Here is a 24,288-nt window from a genome sequence, read left to right as displayed (position 1 = left end):
GTCCACAGATCAAGACATGACTGACTTTGAAGAGGTAATCTTTACTTCGTAGTTCCCAAAAGGAAGGGGCATGTCTTACAATGCACAGCCACACAGGGAAGCACCAGGGTTGGTCAGGAGGCAGCAGGAGTAAGGAGAAAGCAAGCAGGAGACTTGACTGTTGTTTCCCCAAGAGAAGCAAAGCTAGGCAGCTGTCTTTATACAGTTTCTGTTGATATTAACAAAATACCTGAGGCTAGGTACTTCATAAAAAGAGTTTATTTAGCTCACAGTTTTGGAGGCTGAAAGTCCAAGTCCAAGATCTGGCAGTCCCATCTATCTGGCCTCCCGTGAGGTCCTCCTGATGAAAGGCATCACAATGGGGAAGACATCACAGGGTGAGAAAAGAAGCCAGAGCATTTCTTGAAGAAATAGATAAAGCAATCATGAAATTCATAGGGAAAAACAAAAGACCCAGAATAGCAAAAGCAATTCTCAGCAGGAAGTGTGAATCTGGAGGTATAGCAATACCAGATTTCAAACTATATTACAGAGCAATAGTGACAAAAACAGCATGGTACTGGTACCAAAACAGGCAGGTGGACCAAAGGTACAGAATAGAGGACACAGAGACCAATCCACAAAATTACAACTTTCTTATATTTGATAAAGGAGCTAAGAACATGCAATGGAGGAAGGATAGCATCTTCAACAAATGGTGCTGGGAAAATTGAAAATCCATATGCAACAAAATGAAACTGAATCCCTTTCTCTCGCCATGCACAAAAGCTAGCCAATCCTTAAAAAACAAATGCCAAATGTCTTCTTTGATATAAAGAGAGCAACTAAGAACAGAACAGGGAGGAAAGCATGAGGAAAAGATTAACATTAAACAGAGACTAGCGGGGGGAGAGAAAGGGAAAGAGAAGGGAAATTGTATGGAAATGGTAGGAAACCCTCAATGTTTCACAAAATTACATAGAAGAGGTTGTGAGGGGAAAGGGGGGATAAAAACAAGGGAGAGAATTGAACAACAGCAGATGAGGTAGAGAGGGATGATGGGTGGGGAGGGGAGGGGGGATAGTAGAGGATAGGAAAGGTAGCAGAATACAACAGTCACTAATATGCCATTATGTAAAAATGTGAATGTGTAACTGATGTGATTCTGCAATTTGTATTTGGGGTAAAAATGGGAGTTCATAACCCATTTGAGTCAAATGTATGAGAGATGATATGTCATGAGCTTTGTAATGTTTTGAACAACCAATAAAAAAGGGGAAAAAAACAAAGTTAAAAAAAAAGAAAAGAAGCTAGAGGACTTGGGGGCCAGACTCACTCTTTTTATAACAACCTGCTCTCTCAAGGACTAACTCACAATGAAATCAGCATTAATTCCTTTGAGGGTGACCCCCCACACCAATGACAGAATTATCTTGCACAAGACCCCTCCTCTTAAAAGTTCCATCATTTCTCAGCTCTACCACATTGGGGACTAAGCTTCCAGTGCATGAACCCTTGGAGGTCACACACAAACCATATTCCAACTACAGCAGCAAAATAGATTGATTTAGGAATGGCTACTTTGAATAATTTCAGTAGGCTCTGGGGTGCAGCGCTGTTCCTGGTTGTCTGCACCTGGTTCTAGGGTGATCAGGGCTGATGGATAGTAGCCTGGAGCCTGAAAGCCTGAGGTGTGCATGATGGGGGGGTTGATCTGGTGGTTATCTGGGTTGATTGGTTTGAATATGAAAGGCAAACTTGGAGGAGAATCATTTGCTATCTCTAGGAATTAGCTAACCCTGGAAAGAGCAGTCTTTCTCTGTGAGTCCCCAGATGCCAGAATATCTAGAATATGGAAAATTAGAAAAAAATAGTTAATAGAACGCACCAGCAATCATTAAGCTCTAAATTCTCCTGCCAGCTTCCCAAGAGCTTACTCCCGAAGCCACCCAGTACATTTCTAATGGAAATTGCAATAGTTCCTGGACCTCTTATAGATTTGGAGCCAAAATTAGGTTTGTAGTCATCAAATTTAAGAATAGCATGTCTTCAGTGGGAAATACAAAACAATGTACTTGACACTAACAAATTCTACTTATTGAAATAAATCATATCATGTGAAATCTAGGCTGGGAATAAAGCTTGCTTTGTGACTTGTGCCTTGTTTATAAAACACAACCAAGAATGGGTTTCATTTTCCATGTAATGACTTTTTTAAAAAATGATAGTCAAGCTGGGCATGGTGGTGCAAGTCTGTAATCCTAGCAACCTGGGAGGCTGAGTTAGGAGGCTAACAAGTTCAAGGCCCAAGCAACTTAGTGATACCCTGTCACAAAATAAAAAATTAAAAAGTGCTAGGGGTGTAGCTCAGTGATAGAGCTTCCATGGGTTCAATCCTCACTACTGCAAAAACAAGTAAATAAATAAATAAATAAGACAGTTCACATACTTAGAATTAAAATGTTACCTAATCAGAGCTGGGGATTTAGCTCAGTGGTAGAGCACTTGCCTATGCAATAGGTTTCATTTTCTAGTACTGCAAAAAAAATCTTAATAAGTTACCTAATCATGCTTCCAATCTTTATAACTTATTTGTTAATGTAAATATTTATTAATATACACACATTAGTTGCTAAGGCTGCCATAATGATTGTGTTTGTCAGCTTTCTGTCACTGAGACAAAATACCTGAGAATTCAGCTTGAAGGAGGAAAGGTTTATTTTGGCTCATGGTTTCAATGCATTATCATTTGACTCTGTTTTGATTGTGCCTGGCAGTACATCATGGTGGAGAGGCAAGGTGGAGAAGAGCTACTCAAACCTGTGGCAGCCAGGAAGGAAAGGGCGGGGGAGGTGACAAGGCATACCTTTATGGACATGCTACCTGTGACGTACTTCCTCTAACTAGACTTCACCTCCTGAAGTCTCTACCACCTCCCTTTGGCAAACAAAACACTCCAGATCCTAATCAGGAAACCACTAGCTGTGTGACTTAAATGATGGAGATTTATTTTCTCCCATTTCTGGAGACTGGAAGTCTTAAGACCAAAGTGATGCCATAGAAGGAAACCCACTGAGCCAGAGTAACCATTGGAATCTATAGCCACTTGCTCTTGCAGGCTCATAGGAAGAATTTCAAGTGAATCACACAGAGTAACAAACAGGAGTTTATTAGAAGGATGGAAGGTAGACATGCAGGACAGACTGAACAGTTGCCTCATAGAGGGTGATGTGGCCCTGACAAAATTGGGGTTTTAAAGGGTTCTGAGTCCCTTGTTCTTAATTTTTCATACCCACTTAATAGATTTCTTCAGCAAAATTTGTCTATGAAGGTCTTGAGGTCCTGGTCACAAGGGATGGTTGGGCCCATTGTGACATAGTTTAGGTGATAAGGGAGGGTTGTGGTGACCTGACCACAAGAAATAGTGATGACATTGTCTGGAAAGAGTAGTTCCCTTGAAGGATCATAATTAACTATAGTGTCTGACATAGCAGGTCCCATTTTCCTGAGGCTTGTCTGCTTTGATAAGGATCCCCATGATTTTAAGTAGTAGTTCCCTTAAGGGGTTATAATTACCTACAACTTAGGGAAGGCTGGACTTTATGGCTCCCATTCTCCAGATGCTTGCCTGCCTAATAAGTTCCCTGTGGTCTCAGTATTTTGACTCATGGATTTTTCTTTTTTTTTTTTTTTAAGAGAGAGAGAGAGAGAGAGAGAGAGAGAGAGAGAGAGAGAGAGAATTTTAATATTTAGTTTTTAGTTTTTTCGGCGGATACAACATCGTTGTTTGTATGTGGTGTCAAGGATCGAACCCGGGCCACATGCATGCCAGGGGAGCACGCTACCGTTTGAGCCACATCCCCAGCCCCATGGATTTTTCTTAATGTCTGATGTCTTCTCTGTACATTATTGCCTTCATTGTTCTTCACTATCCACTTGTTCAAGGTTGACTAACCCACCTAATGAAGGTATCAGCAGAAAGGCATGTTAGTCTGGGAAACAGTGAGATCCTGTCTCAAAAATGGGAATGAAGCTCAGTGATAGAGAGCCCCTGGGTTAAATTCCCAGTACCATAAACATCAAAGCCACCAATCAAACCAGCCATAGTTAATTAGCAGCAGTTTACAAAAGACCACCAGATAGTTTTGGGTCTAGGTAAACAGAGAAGCAGGCAGTCTTCCTGAAGGACTACTAGAGAACCCCTGTATCTGTTTCCATCCTTCATCAGGACTCACCTTTTACTCTCTAGAGCCCTGTGGTGGTTACAACAGCTCCTACAAAGTAAGAGGAGAAGGTTGTAGAGCAATCATTTTTCAGATGGGGATACTGAGGTTCGGATGGTTTAAGTATCAGATTCCTGCTCACATTGAATGAGAAACACAACAGTCTTTTCATTTCCCTACAGCTATTCTTTTCAGACTAAGGTTTAAAAGACTAATACTACCTTGCACCAGACATTCATGCCAAGTGAGTCTCCACACTTAACTGGTATCTGAGGCAAATCTTGCTGTTTACCTCCTGGATTAGAGACTTGTTAAGATGTATTTGCATTAAGTGATTTGAAATACACATGGAAGAATTCGGATGAATTCTCTCGGAAGAAACCCAAAGCAAAAAGCACTTGGCTCAACTATAGAGGCATTGAACTGAGAGCTCCATGCATACTAGGCAAATGCTGTACCTCTGAGCTACAACCCAGTCTTAGGCCTATCCATTTTAACAGACATACTACATTAAAAAAAAAAACCTATTATATTTGTTTATTTTTTTATGTGGTGCTAAGGATCAAACCCAGGGCCTCACACGTGCTAGGTGAGTACTCTACCGCTGAGCCACAACCCCAGCCCTGACATACTAGTTTTTAATCAGGCTTACCCTAATATAGTAGGTTTTAACTTTTGCCTTAATGATATGTTCAAAGTCCCTTCATCCCTTTAGTTGTAGAATTGAGGTCTTGATAGCGGAATTTCAGGTAGGTCTTTAAGTGGAAGGACATCTTTTTACATATCTTGGCCTTGAATTCACATAAGGTTATTTACATTGCAGAATCTCACAGAAAGGTCTAGGTGGTTGTCTGGGGTGTCTGTTTAAAAAGTTAGTGTTGGGGGCTGGGGTGTAATTTAGTGGCAGAGCTCTTGAATATGATGCCCTGTGTTCAATCTCCAGTTCTGCAAAAAAACAAAGAGTCTAATGTTGGGATCAAGCTTTAGGAATACTAATTCAATGAGTAGAGTGATGCCCATAAATATGGATTTTAAATAAATGTCCTGAATTATTGCTCTATGCTTTGAGAAATGTTGTCTTGGGGATGAAGAACATGAAGCCTGACGTAATGTTAACAATGCAAAAACCCTGAGAAAATCTTTCCGCCACACACATGCCATGATAAATCAAGGGGTGTGTATTAGTTTTCTAGGGCTACCATAACAAATTACTGCAATCCGGGTGGTTTAAAAAATTAGAGGGTCGGGGCAATTCTGAATACTCTCTTAATCAGGCTATTCCCTTCAGCTGGAGGTGACCCCCCACCCCCACCATTAAAGCTTTTTCTATATAAAATTAAAACATAAGAAATTGAGGTCCCAGTAGTGAGTACTTGTATAGCAAAACCCTGTGTTCAATCCAGAACTGCCTCCCCCCCCACACACACAGAAAGGTATTATCTGTAGGCCAGACTGTGAAATCAAGGTGTGGGCAAGATCACACTTCTCTGGAGGCTATAGAGGAGGGTCCTTCTTTGCCTCTTGCCTTTTGTGGTAGCTACTGGCAATTTTTTTGATGTTCTTTGGCTTGTAGCTACCTCCATCATTCCAGTCTCTGTCTTCCAGTCTTCTCCCTTAGGCGAGCCTTTGTATGTCCTCTCCTCTATTTATAAGGACACTAGTGTTTGGATTTAGAGCCCACCTGATCCAGTACCACCTCTCTTCATGTATCTCAATTATATCTGCAAAGACTCTATTTTCAAATCTGATTATATTTACAAGTACTAGGGGTTCACTTGAATGTATCTTTTTGGGGAGACACCAAGCAACCCATTAGAGGGTGCTATCTCTTGCTACTGAAAGTGTGATCCTCAGACCAGCAGTGACAGTTTGTGAGAAATGCAGAATCTTGGGCTCTACCCCAGACCTACTGAATCTGAATCTATAATTTCAACAAGATCTCCAAGTGGTTAGTCAGTGTACTTAAGTATGAGAAGTGTTATGTTAAAGACCTAATAATTCTGAATAAAAAAGGACACATGGTGGCTGAGGGCGTAGCTCAGCGGTGGAGCGCTTGCCTATCATGTGGGGTTCATATAAACTGTGCTTTAAGGAACAGAGTAAGTGGTTTTTTGGATTTCTTTCTCTCTTTTCTTTTTAGAAGTATTAGGGATTGTACCCAAGGAGCTCACACATATCAGGTGAACACTCCATCCCTGAGCTATATCTTCAGCCTTTTTTTTCATTTTTTTATTTTGAGACAGGTCTCACTAAATTGCTCAAATTGGTCTCAAACTTGTGATCCTCCTCCTCAGTTTAATGAGTCACTGGGATTACAGGCATGTGCTGTTGTGCCTGGCTGGATTTCATTTTTTTTATTTTTATGAATAGGTAAACACATGCACATGATTCTAATATTAAATAAATGCACAATGAAAAGCGTTCCTTCCAGTTTCCACCACCCAGCTTCTTCCTCAAAAGAAGTTAATTCTTGTCATTAGTTTATTTATATCTTTCTAGAGATTTTTCTGAATATGCATTCTCCATTCTTTAACATTGCTTTTAAATTTTTATTTGTCTGTTTTGAAATACTGGAGATTGAACCCAGTGGTGCTCTACCATTGAGATACATCCCCAGACCTTTTTATTTTTCATTTTGAGACATTGTCTTGGTAAATTGTCCAAGCTGGCCTCCAAGTTATGATCCTCCTGCCTTGGCCTCCTGAATAATTGGGATTACAGGCATGAGTCACTGAGCCTGGTTTCTACCATTGATCCTTATATCTATCATGATGCTAGTACCATGGTGTTTTGAATAGCATAATTTTATACTAATTCTTGAAATCAAGTAGTTTTAGCCTTTCAACTTTGTTCTCTTCCAGATTTATTTTGGCTCTTTTAGGCCATTTGTATTTCCATTTTAATTTCAGAACCAGTTTGTCAATTTCTACAATAAAGAAAGCTGAGCTTTTGATCGGGACTGCCATGAGCATACACAAATATACACAACACACACAGCAAACACTGCTTCACTTTTGCTTTCAAATGAAGAATGCCATGCATAAGTGTTTTTAATCTTTATTTTGAGGCTGAGGGTATCGCTTAGTAGTAGATCACATACTTAGCATGCGTGAGCCTTGAGTTCAATCCCCAGCACATACACATACACACACACACACACACACACACACACACACACACATTTAAATAAAAGGTCTGGGGATATAGCTTAGTGATAAAGCATCCCTGGTTTCAAGCCCCAGTGTTCCACTCAAAGAAAGAAAAAGAAAAAAAGTTAAATTCAAAAGACAATACAACATTTATAACAACTTCAAAATAGGGTGAAAAGCAAGTCTCACCTACCCTACTCCCAGACAGTTTCTGCCCTTAAAAGAAATCTGTCACCACTTTCCTAGGAATGCTTCTGGGTCTATCTGTACACACTCATATTCCCCCTGGCCTTCCCTTTCCTTTCCCCTGCCCCTCTCCTGTCCACAAATGCGAATATGCCAGACATACTTCTCTGCTCCTATTCTCATCAATCTCTAGTGTGTTTCCGGGTTTGTTCCATCTCAGCACATTCTTTTTAATTGCTGCATAGTCCTGGCCTCAATGCCTTAAAGCCTCGCATTTAAATAATTTGTCCTCTACTTGTTCAGCTCTGATGTTTGCCATTACGCAGGCTTAACCCTGGCAGCCTCTGTATCAGCTAGATGCCACTTTCCTATTCCACCCTCTCATAGGTACTTTGGGTCCAAGAGATCATGTGTTCACTGGGGAAAAGGAATCAGATATCCATAGCTATACCCCCACCACAGGTGGGTTCTGCTCTGCAAATAGCAAATGCAAAGAGTCTGGCACAAAGTTTGCATCCAGCTGGCTTCAACTTAGCATGAGCAGGAGGAACTCCACACGAATAAGCATCCTTTGGATTTGTGAGAAAATGAGGCCCTAGGGACAAACTCTGCATATTTGAAAGGCTGCTCAGGGGTCTGTGGTAACACACCTCTGTATTTCTGTATTTGTGTTCATTACACGGGGTTGGATTTTCTGGAATTTCTCCCATGAAGTCCTTCAGAAAGGATTTTGAAGGTTGTGGAAAAAAATCAGTGTGGGCGGCCATCAATAGGGCAAAAAGACAGTTGTGGTTATTCATGGTTGTTTTTGAACAATTGAGCCATGTTTGGGCTGAGGGAGGGTGAGAAACAGGTTTGTGCCAGGCATTTTGTATAGCAGAGCCCAGGGAAACTGACAAAGGGCTGGGTCTCGTCTGCCTCCACTGTCTTCAGTGTGTCTTTGTAAGAAGCCAGTTTTCCCCACCCCCAGAGCAGCTCGGTAGCTCATTCACGAAGAACACTGGCTGTTTCCATGGTAACCGCCTAGAACAGGTCTGTTGGAAATATGGGAGTGGCCCTTGGGTCTCCTGGCCTAGCTGTAGCCAAGCCTGTGGCTTTTATTTAGACCCCTCAAGTGCCAGCAGGACTGGGAAACAAGCCTGATTCCTGGTCAGCTCCCCACTGTTATTGTGACCCCAAAGCTCATGAACCTGTGGGCAAGACGAGGTGGCTGTCTGAGTCTTTTCTGAAATGATTTGGAAATCAATACCGTGTGTGTATCTAAAAGATCTAACCCACAGGGAAGTGCTTTGTTCTCTTTGTGACATTTTCTTGGTCGTAAGCTGTATACGTCATCTAATTTTTATGTTTCTTTTATTACAAATTAAGTCGCTGTTACAGGACAAAGGAACATTTTGTCTTAGAATATTGCTTTGCTTGATAATGCTAGGCATGTGTCCAATTCAGAGATAAGAGCCCTGAGAGTTATAAACTACAGGCAGTGTTTTGCTTTGTTTGTTTGTTTGTTTTGGTACTGCAGATTGAACCCAGGGGTACTTTACCACTGAGCCATATTCCCAGACCTTTTTATTTTTTATTTTGAGACAAAACTGTCACTAAGTCATTTAGGGCCTGGCTAAGTTACTGAGACTGGTCTCAAATTTGTGATCCTCTTGTCCCAGTCTCCTGAGCTGCTGGGATTATAGGTGTGCACCATTCTGCTGGACCATGGGCAGTTTCTATCCTAAAACCAGAACTGGATGCAGTGGTGTGGATTTGGTGTGAGTGTGTGTTGAAAGGTTTGTGTGTTAGAGATCTCCTTCTCAGAGGGCCATGTTGGGAGGTGGTGGACTCTTTTAAGAGGTGGAGCCAAGTTGGGACCAGGTATGATTAGGTCATTGAGGGCATCAACCCTGAAAGGGATTAATGTAGTTCCCAAAAGTCTCCAATTAATTCCTTTAGAATGGATTGTTATAAAGGAGTGAGCCTGACCCCTGGATCTCTCTGGCTTCCTGTCTCACCATGTGATCTCCTCTCACATGTGCTCCTGCCATGAAGTCCTCACCGTAGTCAAATAGAAGCTGGTACCGCACTTGTAGACCTGCAGAACTGTGAGCAAAATAAATCTCTTTGTGTTTGTGTGTGTGTGTTTCTGGGAATCAAACTCACTTATGCAAGGAAAGCATTCTACCATTGAGTGATACCCCACCCCCACCTCTTTTCTTTATAAAGTAGTCAATCTCAGGTATTTTGTTATAGCAGTAGAAAACAAACTCATTTACTGATGGTTATATACATTGATACATATATACATTGATAATTAGCACACACATTAGATTTGGCCATATTCCTTTCTGCCATCTTCACATTATTTTAAGATATATAAATTTATAAACATACATGAACATTGGAACAATTCATTAATAATGACCTATAAACCTTATTGTCTATATGGCTTATAGGGTAACTGTTGTTGCAATATTTATTTATGTTTATAATGCCTATAAGCAATAAGGCTTATAGGGACCTTGAACACAAAATATATCATGAGAATTCATGAACATTGTTTACACCTATTGATTTTTTTTTTTTTTTGTGGCTACCAGCAGTTCAACCAGACACTCAAAGAAGAAAGGTGTTGTTGTTGTTGTTGTTGTTGTTGTTGTTGTTTTAAGGGAAAGCACTTTAACAGCAGAGTTTGATTCACTGAAGACTCAGGTCACTGAAGAACACAGACTCAAGCCTAATTGACCTGCCTCTTGATTGTGAAAATCTGCATGGCTGTTCTTCCTTGGTTGTGCTAGACATTTGACTTGCTAGAACTGCAGTCAAGGGAACCTGGCAGAGAATCTCCCTGGGAGAAAAGCACAGAGGTGGTGGTAGTGATGGCAGTGGTGCAGGTATTATGAGATGGGCAGAACTCAGAGGAGCTCATGGCAAGAAGGGATGATCTGCAGTGGATTTACAGAACACTCACTCACCTAGTCCTATGAATTGAGTTCTATCTCTTTTCCAGGACTAAAACCCTAACGTGCAGTATGACTGTATTTGAAGATGCAGCTCCTTGAGAAGGGGACATTATTATGCATATCACAGTCCTGATATCATCTTTTCTTCAGCACTTTTTTTCTGAGTTTTAGTTGAAAACAAGAGCACTTTAGAATAAAAATTACATTTCTTGCCTATCGTGACAACTAGGTGTGGTCATGGAGTATGCTCTGATCAATTAGATATAAGTAGGAGTGTCATGTGGGGCTTGAGGAGATTTCCTTAGATGTGGGGAGTGACAATTTTCACCTTCTTCCTCCCTCCTACAGTACAGATGTGAACACAGTGACTGTTGCTCAAGGCCACCATTTTGGACTATGGATAGATGCCACATGTTTGAAGACATAGTAGAACAACAGAGTTAAAAGATCCCAGGTTCCTGATAATTGTGGAGTTCTGATACCAATCCTTATTGCTTATCTTTGGATTTTGTTCACATGAGAGAGGAAACATTTCCTAGCTTGTTTAAACTTTCTTATTTTCAGTTTTCTGTCACTTTCAGGTGAACCCAATTCTTACTGATACTATGTCTATCTTGTTGATGCTGTGGATTCACTTTCTTCCAAAGCAGGATACAAGCCCTTATTTCTCTTTCCCCTCCTAAGGCACTGAACATACAATATTGTTAACTATAACTCCACTCACAAATTAAAAATAGGAGAAAGAAAAACTTAATACCCAACATTAGCCATGCCAGCTCGGAAGGTCTGTTGGTCATGTCTCTTCAGAAAGATTGTTGCTTCTTATGCTTCCCTGCTGCTGCAACACTGGCCAGCTCTTTTTCTTCTTCTTGAGGAGTCCTCTTCTCTTATTCTGATACTGCCTGGCTCCTCCACATTACTTAACTTCTGAATCATCTTTGCAGAGCCATATCTGCCCATTAAAGAATGCTTTTTAAAAATGGTCCACTTATGTTCATGTTGAATGCTTAATGTCTCAGTCTGAAGCATCTCCTTTGGTGTAGGAACTTTACTTATTTACATGTACAAGTCTAAAGGGCAATCCCTCCGTCTGAACTGATGGAAATTTTTTTCCTTCAAAATTGATTCCAGAAGCTGGAGATATAGTCCAGTGGTAGAACTTGTACTCAGCACACATAAGATCAAGGCCGGGTTCAATCCCCAGTATAAAAATAAAATCCAGCTTCTATTATTCAGTGTTTATAAATATTAATACAGGTTGAGCATCCCTAATCCAAAATTCCAAAATTCCAAAATCTATTTCAGATTCCAACATCTGAAATTCTTTGAATACCCATAAGACATCACAAGTAGAATATTCCATACCTAACCTAAATGTAATGTGTAGCAATTAAAACACAGGTGCACTGAAAATATTGTATAAAACTACCTTCAGGGGATGTGTATAAGGTATGAATGAAATATACTTGAATTTCACATTTAGACTTAGGTTCCATCCCAAGATGCCTTGTTATATATATGAAAAGATTAAAAATTCTAAAAAAAATCCCAAATTTGAATTACTTCTGATCCCCAGCATTCCAGATAAGGGACAGTAAGCCTGTATATTGTAGTCTATAGCCACCAATCTATGTCCATTGTAAGAGCACACTTGAACGGTTTTTGGAACCATTGGGGAAATTCCAACAGTGGGTGATAAGGAGAAAACTGAACATGAACAATGGATACCAGCAGGACAAGTGAAGTTTTGGAGAAGAAAAGAGCAAAGACTAATAAATTCTGAGACTCATCAAAATAAGATGATGGCTCACTGTGCAAGGAGAAGCTGGGTGGATAAACTGGAGTTTCATAGGCAAAACCAGACTGCAATGTTGACAAGAGACTTCCTGCAGCAAGGCTGACTCAAGTAGAAAAAAATGTATTCTAGATTGGGCAGAGTGAGAGGGGGAAGGGGCAAAGCAAACAACTTCAAGACTGCATCACTGCAGGTCACATTAAGGACTCAAGGGTTTTTTTTTTTGGAGCATTGTCATTGAAATCATAAAATTATCTGTTGTGGCCCAAACCTAGTCTTAGATTCAGGAACATGAGCTCCCTTGCTTGCAATTTGAGGCAGAAATGTCAAGAAGAAGTCTTGGGGACACTTGTCACAAACTGCAATCAATGTCTTATAACCATAACATGCAACTTTAAGAAATATCACAGAAGATCATTTATTGAGCACATAGTTTTCTTTGAGATATATGAACATTTTCATCTATTCTATTGGGTTTAGGTCTGGTCTCTTTGAAGGCAAGATGAGCTCTCAATGCCTGTCCACATGTATAAGAATAATTCAGTTGGTTTTCACATTGTCATAAACTTTAGAAAGTGTTTTTTTTTTAATTCTTAATATTTTTTTGGTGGTACTAAGGATTGAACTCAGGGGAGCTCTACCACTTAGCTATACCTCAGCCCTTTCTTTTTTAAAATTTTATTTTGAGACAGGGTCTCATTAAGTTGCCAAGGTTGGCCTTGAACTTGTGATCTTTCTGCCTCAAGCCTTCCAAGTCCCTGGGATCACAGGCATGTGCCAAGATTTTCCCCCACCCCTCACTTTTCTATTGGTGAATTATAGTTGTACATAATGATGAGATTTGTTGTTACATATTCATACATGGACACACTATAACTATATAATTTGGCCAGTATCACTTCCCAGCACTTCCTCCCTCCCTCCCCACCTCCTACCTGTTGGTCACTTTCCTCTACTGATCTCCCTTGGATTTTCATGAGATCTACTCTCAGCTTTCTTTTCCTTTTCCCTCTCTAGCTCCCATATATGAAAGAAAAACATATGTCCCTTGACCTTCTGAGTTTAATTTATTTTTCTTAACATAATGATCTCTAGTTCTATCCATTTTCCTGCAAATGACATAATTCCATTTTTCTTCATGGCTGAATAGAACCTCATTGCTATTTTATTTTATTTGTGTGTGTGTGTGTGTGTGTGTGTGTGTGTGTGTGTTGCTAGGGATTGAACCTAGGGTCTCATGAATGCTAAGCATGCATTTTTCCATTGAGCTAGAAATGGTAGCTTTAATTAATCAAGCAAATTTGTAAGAACAATGATGTTAAAGGACACTGTTCTGAAACCCTCTCAGTTTCACAGCTTAAGAATAGAGATTGTGTGTATTAGCATGATTTTATCCTCTCAAGGCATTGTGCCTAGGAAGATGAAGTTACAAAAACTTTAAATTTTATTTTAGGAACTTCCTGAAAAACCATTTACAAGAACTACAGACTCAAATAGCTCTTATCAGGGTTAAAAGATCCCTTTACAGAACCAGATTGATCAGCTGGGTTTATCAAATAATTGTTTATTATTTAAGACTGAGTTCAAAACTGCAATCTCCTTCCTGTGTTTGTTAAATTACAAAGTTTGCCCAAACAAAATCAACTTCACTGTCATATATACCTAATTAAAATAAATAAATTAATTAATTAAAAAAATTTATACCTAAACTAAAAGACCTGCTAGCCCTCCAAAACCTTGGTCATGACCTCCCTCTTCTGAGACACCACTATGACTGTAATAATAGTCACACTGGTCTACCTTTAATGCAATAAGCAAGACACTTGACTTTGCTTTATCAACAGCATGGTCCTGCAACCTACTCAAACTCTTGTTCAGAGGTCAATAGCCTACATTAAAGATTAATAAATAAATACATGCATATTTATGTTTTCAGCAGCACAATTTGCGATACCCAAATTGCGGCCCCTGTGTAGGTACCTGTTGTTAGATGAATGGATAAATAAAATGTAGTATATACACACAATGGTGTTTTATTCATCCATAAAGAGAATGAAATTATATCTGCAGGAAAATGGATGGAATTTGAGAACATTACTTTAAGTAAGATAATCCAAACTCAGAAATTCAGGAGATGTATGTTTCCCTCTCATATGTGGAAGCTAGAGAGGAAAAAAGGAAAAAATGGGGAGGGGCAAATCTCCTGAAAATAGAAATTAGTAGAGTAGAAGGAAGGGGCCAGGAGAGAGAAGACAGGAGAAAAGGGGGAGGTACTGAGGAATGAAATTGACCAAATAATGTTGTGTGCATGTATGAGTATGTAGCAATAAATCATATATATATATTTATATATATATAAATCATATATATAAATAAATATATATTTATATATAAATATATATTTATATATATATATACAAACATATATATATATACGTATATATATGTACACACACATATATATAAGTGTACACATATATATTTATAATGTGGCAATAAAAAATAAAAAGAAACATTTTTAAAAGATTGATGTGGGGGCTGGGGATATGGCTCAAGTAGTAGCGTGCTCACCTGGCATGCATGAAGCACTGGGTTCGATCCTCAGCACCACATAAAAATAAAATAAAGTTATTGTGTCCACCTAAAGCTAAAAAATAAATATATTTTTAAAAAAGATTGGTGTGTATTATCACGAGTTGGTGTACTAAGTACTAAGTAAAGTGTTTGACGTATATAATTTCATTTAAGATTTTATAGTTCTGGAGTGGGAAGGTAATAATAGTATTTATTGAGCGCTTCCAATGGAATTGGCATTGTTCTAAATGCTCTGTACATGTTCACTCATTTAATCCTCGCAACAAACCTTGGAGGTTGTTACCTTCTTTTGCAAATGAGGAAACTGAGGCAAGGGAAGTTTGGTAATTTGCCTAAGCTAGCCCTCCAAAAATTATGGCATTGCCAGGAAATGGATGGACTCTCAGCTGAGTGAAATAAGCCAATTCCATAAAACCAAAGGCTGAATGTTCTCTTTGATATGCAGATGTGACTCACAATAGGCAGGGGGAAAGGAGGAATGGTGGTTCACTGAATTGGACGTGTGGCAATGGGATGAAGGAGGAGGGATAGGAATGGGAAAGACAGTAGAATGAATTGGACATAACTTCCCTATGTTCATATATGAATACACGACCAGTGTAACTCCACATCATGTACAACCACAAGAATGGGAAATTATACTCCATGTATGTATGATATATTCAAATACATTCTACTATCATATATAAGAACAACAACAAAAAAGTCTGGGGATGTAGCTCAAGGTAAAACACCCCTGAATTCAACCTCCAGTACTGCAAAAAATAAAACAAAAGCTGTATATAAAGTTCCCTTTCTTTCTAAGCAATACCTCACCCAAGGTAGTCATTAGTTAAACTTTGTGCATTTTATTTCTAAATTTTTCACCTATTTCCATGTTGTCTTTTATACATGATTAAAGGATAATTGTTTTACATTTTCATTTGCAACTTACTTTTTGCATGTAATATATTGTAGGTATTTTCTCAGTTGGTGGACTTTGACTGGGTTCTGTTTTTTAAAAACTACTTTAGGGCTGGGGTAGTGGCTCAGAGGTAGAGTGCTTGCCTAGCATGTGCAAGGCACTGAGTTTGGTTCTCAGCACTGCACATAAATAAATTTAAAGGTCCATTGACAACTAAAAAATATTTTTTAAAAAAATCTACTTTAAAGTATGTCCATGATATTATGTCATTTTACTTCTATACACTTTAATATGAATCTCTGAAACATAACATTTTTCTATTTAGAGACACAATGTCATTATTACTTCTAACAAAATAAGTGATCATTCCTCGACATCATCTAATGTCCAATCTATATTCACATTTTTCCCAATTTGATTAATGGCTCCCAGGAGTGAATCCTGTGGGGTAGGTACTTTCTGTGGATCTCCCTCCTTCCCTGCCTAACTTTGCTCCACCCGTGCTTCCCAGGATAAATCTATTTTCCAGGGAAAGCTACTTTGAGATATTAACCAAAGAACATGTGCATTTAAAAAACTTATCCCATTCTATGCTACCATTTTTAGGGGAGAATAGAGGGACATTTTCCCCAAAACTCTGAGCATGACCAAAAACTGTTTTTTTCAGACTTTTTTTTTTTAAAAAAATCATCCTTTTAATCTGCAGTCTTTAAGATATGAAAAAAATGAATATCTTTTAATATGTTTATTGGTTATTTTTTGATCTTACATTTTTTGGTCTTTGGCTCGATTTTCTAGGGCCTATTTGTCCTTATATATTTATTTATTAGCACTCTTTGTCCTAGGAAGTTTTTTAAGAAAATCAATCTCTTCAGTGTCAGACCTGTTGCAAATATATTTTCTCAGCATGCATTTTTTCCTTAGCTCTGCAAAGGATTTTAATTTTCACTGATTCAAATTTAATTAAATGTTTAATTTAATATTTGCCTTAGGCTTAAAAAGTCTTCTCCAATATATTAAACATATTCTGTTTTCTTTTAGTCCTTTTAGAGTTTCAGTTTTTACACTTGAATCATTGCCATATCTAGATATTATTTTTATGTGTCACATTCTAGAACTTTACACAAAATCCAAAATATATTAAAGAAAATTCTGCCTCAAGCTAACATCACTACTAGTTTTGGTACAGGATATAAATAAATTTCTGGCCTGCTGTATCAGAAGTAGTAAAAAAAATCAGTGATATTTTTCCTGGAAATTCATTTAAAAAATTTGAAGCTATATACATGAACAAATTTGTAAACATTTTATTAATAATATAACAATTTAAAAACAACTCGTATTTAATAATAGTTGAGTAATTGTATGCTATAGTTTGAATGTTGAATATTGAATGTCCCCCAAAGGGCCATGTAAAGGCTTGCTTGGTCCCTGAGATGATACTGTAAGGTGTTATGAACTTTGGAGATGGGATCTTATGGGAGGTCCTTAGGTCTTTGTGGGCATTCCCTCAAAGGAAATTGTGGGACCCTAGTCTCTTCCTCTTCTTGTTTCTCTTTGCTTCCTGGCAAATGCAAGAATTTTGCTCTGCCACGTATTCCTCGCAGGCTATATTGCCTACCACAGGCCCAGAGCAATAAGGCAATCATCATGGACTAGAACCTCCAAACCTGTGAACAAAAACACACCTCTTTTCTTTATAAATTAATTACATCAACTATATTGTTATTCTACAAAAGCTGGCTAGTATATTAAAATAATATAATGTGTATTTTATCTTGAAATATATTTCCTTTAAAATTTTAATTGTCAGACTACAAAAAATTTGAAAAATAAATATATATCAATTCATTGTATTTATGCGGTGATTACAGTGCAATATATAAAATGTTTTTTCGTGTATGTGTGCTGGAGATAGAACCCATGGCCTTGCACATGCTTGGTGAATGTTCTACCACCAAGCTATAACCCCAGACATTTGTAATATATAAGAAGCATGGAAAATTAAAATTGTCAGTTTTTTATTTGAAAGTCTTTTTTTCTGTTTTTAATTTATATGTTGTTAAATTTTGTTGATATTATATTTTTATATATGTAAAAATTAAAAAATAATGGAAGATATGGGTATGTTGGTAAGGTTTGTTTGCATAGACTTTGTGTCAAATTTTTATTTTCATCATGGCAACACTCATTTGACAGAAGTTTCTGCTTTTAGTCAAACAAAGGAAGCTCCAAGAAGGTTACTTCATAATCCATATGCCAAAGCAGCATATTTTGAGATGATGTATTGTAATACCCTTCACAAACATATTTCTTGCATACAGAGCCTGGGAGTAGGGGCCAAAACAGGGCAGACCTGGCCAAAGCCATGTATTCTCCTGGCATTTCAGGCCTGAGGCTGGTGTTACAAAACTAAGGCATTGGGATGTTAGGAATGGAATATAGAAACCGTACAGAAGCAAAGGGCCTACTCAGGGATCAGAACCAGGACTGGGTGAGCTGTGGAAGAATATGTAATAGTAGCTGCAGGTTGAATTGACTCTTTCTGTCTACCTATCTATCATCTATCTAACAGAAACCCTGTCAAGGATCAGTGGGACATAGTCTACAAAGAGTTTACATTACCAGGCTTTGGGATTCAAGGGCCAGTGGAATTTGTCTACTGGAGTCCTAGGTCAGGGGAACCTGACTTTGGGGGTTCCCAACATACTAGTTCCAGCCACTCATCCTAAAACCAAATAGAAAAAGTAATGGTGAAGTAGGCAAATAATTTATTTTTTCAGTCTGTCCACACTAGCAGCAAGTGAACTAGTATCCTCACCCCTGTCTTTAGGAGTACCAACAAGCATTTCAGGTTTAAAGGAAGGACGAGAAGTATGCATAGTTAGCTGTCTTGGTTAAACTGAAGTCGGGTTGATCATTACCCAAGTCTGGTTCTATGAGGTTCTTCTAGTTCCAGGGAAGTTCTTATTGCTTGAGGGGGCAATTCAGTACCCAACATGAGATGATCATTCTTTTTTTTTTTTTAAATAAATATTTTTTTTAGTTGTAGGTGGACCCAGTACCTTTATTTTATTTATTTTTATGTGGTGCTGAGGATCAAAACCAATACCTCACTCTTGCCAGGCATGCGCTATACCACTGAGCCATAATCCCAGCCCCGAGGTGATCATTCTTGATTATGGGACAGCATTAGGTTCCTGTGAAGGAGTAATTGTTTCTGCTTGTGGGGGATGGTTCTGTGATAGTAGAAGCAAATGTGACTCCATTTTTTTTTTTTTTTTTTTTTACTTCATCCTGTAAAACAGCCATGCCAAGTAGAAGGGTCATGACTGGGGCAAGATGTTCTTTTCCTTTTGCTATAGAAACCTTTAAGAACACAAAATTACCTAATGGGGTATTATTTCTGTAACTAGGGTAATGGGGTTCTGTTTCTGTAACTGGGGCGACTGGGCTAACTGTGATTGGTTAGGCTTCCCTCCGCTTGACTGCACTCTCCCACTTCTGTAACCTGGCTTGCTTGCATTGGCTGTACTCCCAAACATCCCTTTTGCAGTTTTCAGGCTTATAAGGAGTGCCCTTGCAATTGTTTGGGGCTGATCAGGGGAACAGCTTTATGTTCTGGTCAGCTGCCACCGGTGTGCTTCAATAAAGGTTTGATTCTATTTTACGTGAGTGGTCTGGAAGTCAGTTTGTGAAACCCCGAATGAAGCTTTAACTATAACAGTTCAATCATGGGGTGATCTTCCTGCAAAGCTGTTTATTCCTGAAATCTGAAAAATAAGCTATTTTTATCCTGGTATCTTTTGGCTTGAAGCTGCTAGGTGGGGTTAGGTAAGTTGAGGACCAATCAACTTTTTATTACCAATTTTAGACCAACACTGCTTAAGTAACATGTTTATGAGCAGAGTTAAGAAATCTGACCTGAAGTTTAAGGTAACAAAAGAGACAGATACAAAATGAAGGCACAGATACAAACCTATTATCCTGCTTTTAGTTACACATCAAGCATCTGTATGCCCAAGTGAAGAGTCAGTACTTTTAGCAAAAGCAGCCCCTAAAGTCCTTGTTAACATTTAGAGAACTGACAGGAGGTTGGTAACTTCTATCAAATAAGGTTATTATTTGGTGGTGCTGGGAAATTATTAAAAATAAGATCTCCTGCAAACCTAGAAAAATTCTCTCCACAAATTACAGAAAAGAACAAAATCTTCCTGTTGTAGAATAGAATTAAACCAGACTGTGATATGCATCACAACCAGTCAATTCAAGAGATTGCAAAGATAGAGCAATTTGCCCTTTTACATGGCCAAGGAGATATAACCCATGCCTTACATGGTAATCATCTTTATGTCTCTTCTTTACAGTAAGCAGGATGTTATAACTTAGAGGTCAGCACCAAGGCTTAGTTCCCAGACGGTGACAGAAGGTACCTCCTTTTTTATACTCACATTTCTAAGAGATGGCTCCCTCGGTTATTGGAGTCCCAGGCCAGAGACTTTACTCCAGGGGTCCCACCAAACCAGTCTGCTATTATCCCCCAAAAAACCTAACCCAGCAGGTAATGATAAAAAGCAGAAAAAGAATTTTAATGGCCATATTGGGAAGACAAAGAAAGCCCCAAGCCTCTTTGAAATTAAAAGCCCTAGAATACTTTTCCCCCCAACTTTCTGGTTACTATTTTCTCCATCTCAGTGAAGTGGAGAAACTGCCCCCAAAGCCCAGGTTGCACCAGCAAGGATTGAAAAGCAGAAATTGTAACATATTCTATGGCCAGCACAGCCTACCTAATTCTCTATGCATATATTTCCTGGTTTTTGTTTCTATAAATTATAATGCTTGTATAGGATTCAGAGACCAATTAGTTGTGTCTCCCCAGTTTTTGCCAAACTGCATTAAATTCACTTTTTGTTTTATGTTATTTGTTTGTTTCAAAATCCAGTCAGCCTGATCCAGCAATTTCCCTGGCTTGGCTGCTAATAATGGAGTGATGACTTTGGTGGGACTGTAATGCCAACCTTGAAGGAGGGGAGCTGGTAAAAAAAATACCCCTGAAGCTATGAAAATGAGTTTTTGTTTTGGGACTCTCCTTTTCCCTTGAAGGTAAGTCAAGTGCCCTTTGTCACTTTTGGTAAAATAGAAAAATGAATTTTTAGGAAACTGTGGGCACAAATTTTGTTTGCACCCTAGTCTCACCAGCAATGCATGACTGCATGTTGACCCTTATCCTTCCTTTTCCTGTCACCTGGGGATTTTTAGCCAATTTGGAGTTTCTCTGAAATCAGTTTAGGGTTCTTTCATGAACTGTTTGATAGGAAAATTTGTTCTTGTCTCTGACAGGGGTTGGTTGTTTGATAGGGCCAGTTTGTTTGTGTTGGTTTGAGAGATGTCTATTGTGAAAATGAAAAGCACGAGTTCTATGTTGGAGCTCCTTAGGAAGTTCTGATTAGAGCCCAGCCTGTATATCTGAAAGTGCACTCTGATTTAATGCAACTGTTTTATGTGTTTGACATTATGATTGTCTTACAGAGGTTAAAAAATATGATGACTGTAGCAACAAAGATTTTGTCTACAAGAGAATTCTCTGGACCCCACAGAAGTACATACCTCATAAGTGGATTGCAGGGAACTCTGGTAGGTCATCCTGGCGATGCCTGGTCAATTCCTCACCTTTAGGTACCACACATAACCCTTGACAATTGGGGATTTTCAAGACACATAAAAAGGAATATCTGGCCCATTGTGGCACATTAGGAGGGAAACACCTACCTAGCATTAACTTTTGCTGCAGTCAGCTTATATGCCTCTAACAAAACAAGTTCCAAAAATGGACAAAGTTTAATTAAAACTCAGTTGGGCAGACTGTCCCAGGAATCCTGGAATTAACTAGCCAGGATACCCCTGATCGATTTATTTTGCACTCACAGTTTTTCCCTCTGTTGAGTTCACTTTTTGGTTCTGTATGCTTAAATTATATTATTGATTTTGTTTGTTTGAAAGCTTTTGATTTTTTCCTCTATCTATCTGAGTTCTCTCTCTAAGATAATAAATAATTCAAGATTTTTTGGGCCTAAGATTAAGTTATAGATTCAGTTGTAAGTTTTTTACCTAGCCTAAACTGAGTCTTACCTTTAGAAATGCAAATTTAAGATTTAAGGACTGTTTAGAGACATATCAGATAAACAGTCTGTCTTTAAAAACTGACAAATGATAAATCAAAGCCTTAAAGTGTTCTTGTGTGCATCTATATGCTTATGTTTGTATATTATTTGTATATTGTTTGTTTGATGGTACCAACTTGGTTCATAGCTAAATAAGCACTCATATAACATAAAAACTGATAAATTAGCCCAAATACCTTTTGATTCACATAGCTTTAGTAAATATGTAAAAGGAAAAAAAAAGATAATTTAATTTTTGGTAATAAGGATCTTCAAACTTTGGTAACACATTTTTTTTTCCTGGTCTGCTAACCACTTGAGATGTTTTTCTCTAGATAAGTATAATGTTTATATAAACATAGCAGCATTTAGGATTTTTATGCAAAGAAATAATTAACTATTCCTGATTTCCATGGGTGATCTAAAAATAGCTATTAAAATAAGTTAGATAAATACATAGGACAGGTATTAATAAATGTTCAGTCAGTTTTTAGAAAAACATCCTTTATTTTGCAATAAAAATCCCATTAATGAAGGCTTTTCCAAAAAGAATTGATGATTATAAAATACTTTTATGGCCTAAGGCCAAAATATATAATAAAAACTATAAGGGGTTAGGACTGGGGTTGTAGCTCAGCAGTAGAATGCTTGCCTCACTGGGTTCAATCCTCAGCACCCCATAAAAATAAATAAACAAAGGTATTGTGTCCATCTACAACTAAAAAAAAAATTTAAAAATACTATAAGGACTTACCTGCTTCTCTGTAATAAATAATGTGCTTCTGTTTTCCTATCTCATATTTTGATTGGATTCATAAAAATATAGTACACAATAATTTTGTTTTTACAGGGAAACTTGATTAAAAGGCAGAAATCATAGGCTTTGAAATACACACACACACACACACACACACACACACATATATATATATATGTATATATATATATAAAGGATGTTTTATCACTGAGTTTCATCTCCAGCCATTTTTATTTTTTATTTTGAGACAGGGTCTCACAAGGTTGCAGAGGCTGGCCTTGAGCTTACAATCCTCTCACCTCAGCCTCCTGAGAAGATGGAATTGTAGCTGTGCTCCCTAACGCCTGTTGTCTTTCTTTCCCTCCCTCCCTCCCTTCCTTCCTTCCTTCCTTCCTTCCTTCCTTCCTTCCTTCCTTCCTTCCTTCCTTCCTTCTCCCTTTCTTTACTTAAAATAAGTGTGCAATGTTTATATCTATATATGACATTCATGGTTTGTCTGAAATATTGATTAACAGTTGGAAATTAGCAAGTGAGACCATACATTAAAATGTTTAGACTGATTTGGACTGAGTTCTAAAAGTTTTATAATTAAGTGTTGTTTAAAATTTATTGCCAGAATTGTTAAACTCAAGGAATTTAATATTATTTTGGAAATAGCATGATGTAAAATTGCTAATAACCTATGTATGGTTTCTGTTTCTGATTTCTGGAATAGCATCATCTTATGAGGAGCTAAATTTATGTGTTTTTAAAATGTCAAGTGATGATAAATCTTAGCAGTACTTTCAGAAATTAACTATCAGTTTATCTATAGTTTCATTCAGTGACCTAAATGTTATATACATTTCCTGAATTTTGATCATTATATTTTTTTATATGGGATACAAGAGAAATTTGATGTTTGATGAGTTTTTAGACCTTAGCTTTTGAGAATAACTTGCCTCTTTAAGTTTATTTGTACAGCCCTATTTATTTAGAAAAGGTTCATGTTGATATATAAGCTCTAAACATATGATTATTAAAATAAAATTGATTCCAAGTAGCCTTCAGTAAAAACACTTTTAGGCCTGATTTATTTGAATCCAATGTTCTAAAGATTTCTCTGTAAACAAACATTAGAGTTAAAAAGAGTTTATATAATGTTGCTTTTAGAACATCTCAGATACTTTCCATTTCAGGTTTCATATTTTATGTACAAGCTACCTGGGTTTTATTTTTCTAATCAGCAAGATGATTCACTGCCTTGTTAAAATATCCCTTAAAGCTGTTAAATTGATCTTGTGCTAGGTTTGATGTCAATAGAGTAGTATGCTTCACTTGAAAGTTGCAGAACCTTTTTCACAAGAAAAAGGGTATTTCTTTTGGCAAAATATGTGGATCTATTTTTCTAATATGTCGTTGTACATGTTTCCGCCCCCTGCTCCCAGGATTTGTATATTTTAAATGTCTTTTTGTTTCTACCATTGAAATTGCCTGAAAACTTAAGATAATGAGTTTTGTTTTGTCTTGAGTTAGAATTTTGCCTAGGAAGATTTTTAAGGGTCGATACATGTCTCTTCTATTAACAAGTCTCAAACAGTAATAAGTATTG

At 37.9% G+C, this 24,288-nt stretch overlaps 1 protein-coding gene across 4 annotated transcripts in view; it reads left to right on the top strand.

Annotated features, from left to right (window-relative positions):
• Positions 1-24,288, top strand: part of LOC144377243 (uncharacterized) — a 52,702-nt gene that overhangs the window by 15,841 nt on the left and 12,573 nt on the right. For 2 of the 4 annotated variants that reach the window (XR_013438020.1, XR_013438017.1), the window contains 2 exons: positions 20,722-20,882; positions 21,309-21,413. The exons of 1 other annotated variant lie outside the window; for it this stretch is intronic. The gene's annotated coding sequence lies outside the window, so the exon portion shown is untranslated. The remainder of the gene's footprint in view (positions 1-20,721; positions 20,883-21,308; positions 21,414-24,288) is intronic. One more of the 4 variants, XR_013438019.1, reaches the window with a different exon arrangement.

The sequence above is a fragment of the Ictidomys tridecemlineatus genome, chromosome 4, assembly GCF_052094955.1.
Source record: "Ictidomys tridecemlineatus isolate mIctTri1 chromosome 4, mIctTri1.hap1, whole genome shotgun sequence".
In the NCBI taxonomy this organism is placed as follows: Eukaryota; Metazoa; Chordata; class Mammalia; order Rodentia; family Sciuridae; genus Ictidomys; species Ictidomys tridecemlineatus.
The sequence above is the reverse complement of the archived record's forward strand: the minus strand, read 5'-3'. Positions and strand labels throughout refer to the sequence as shown.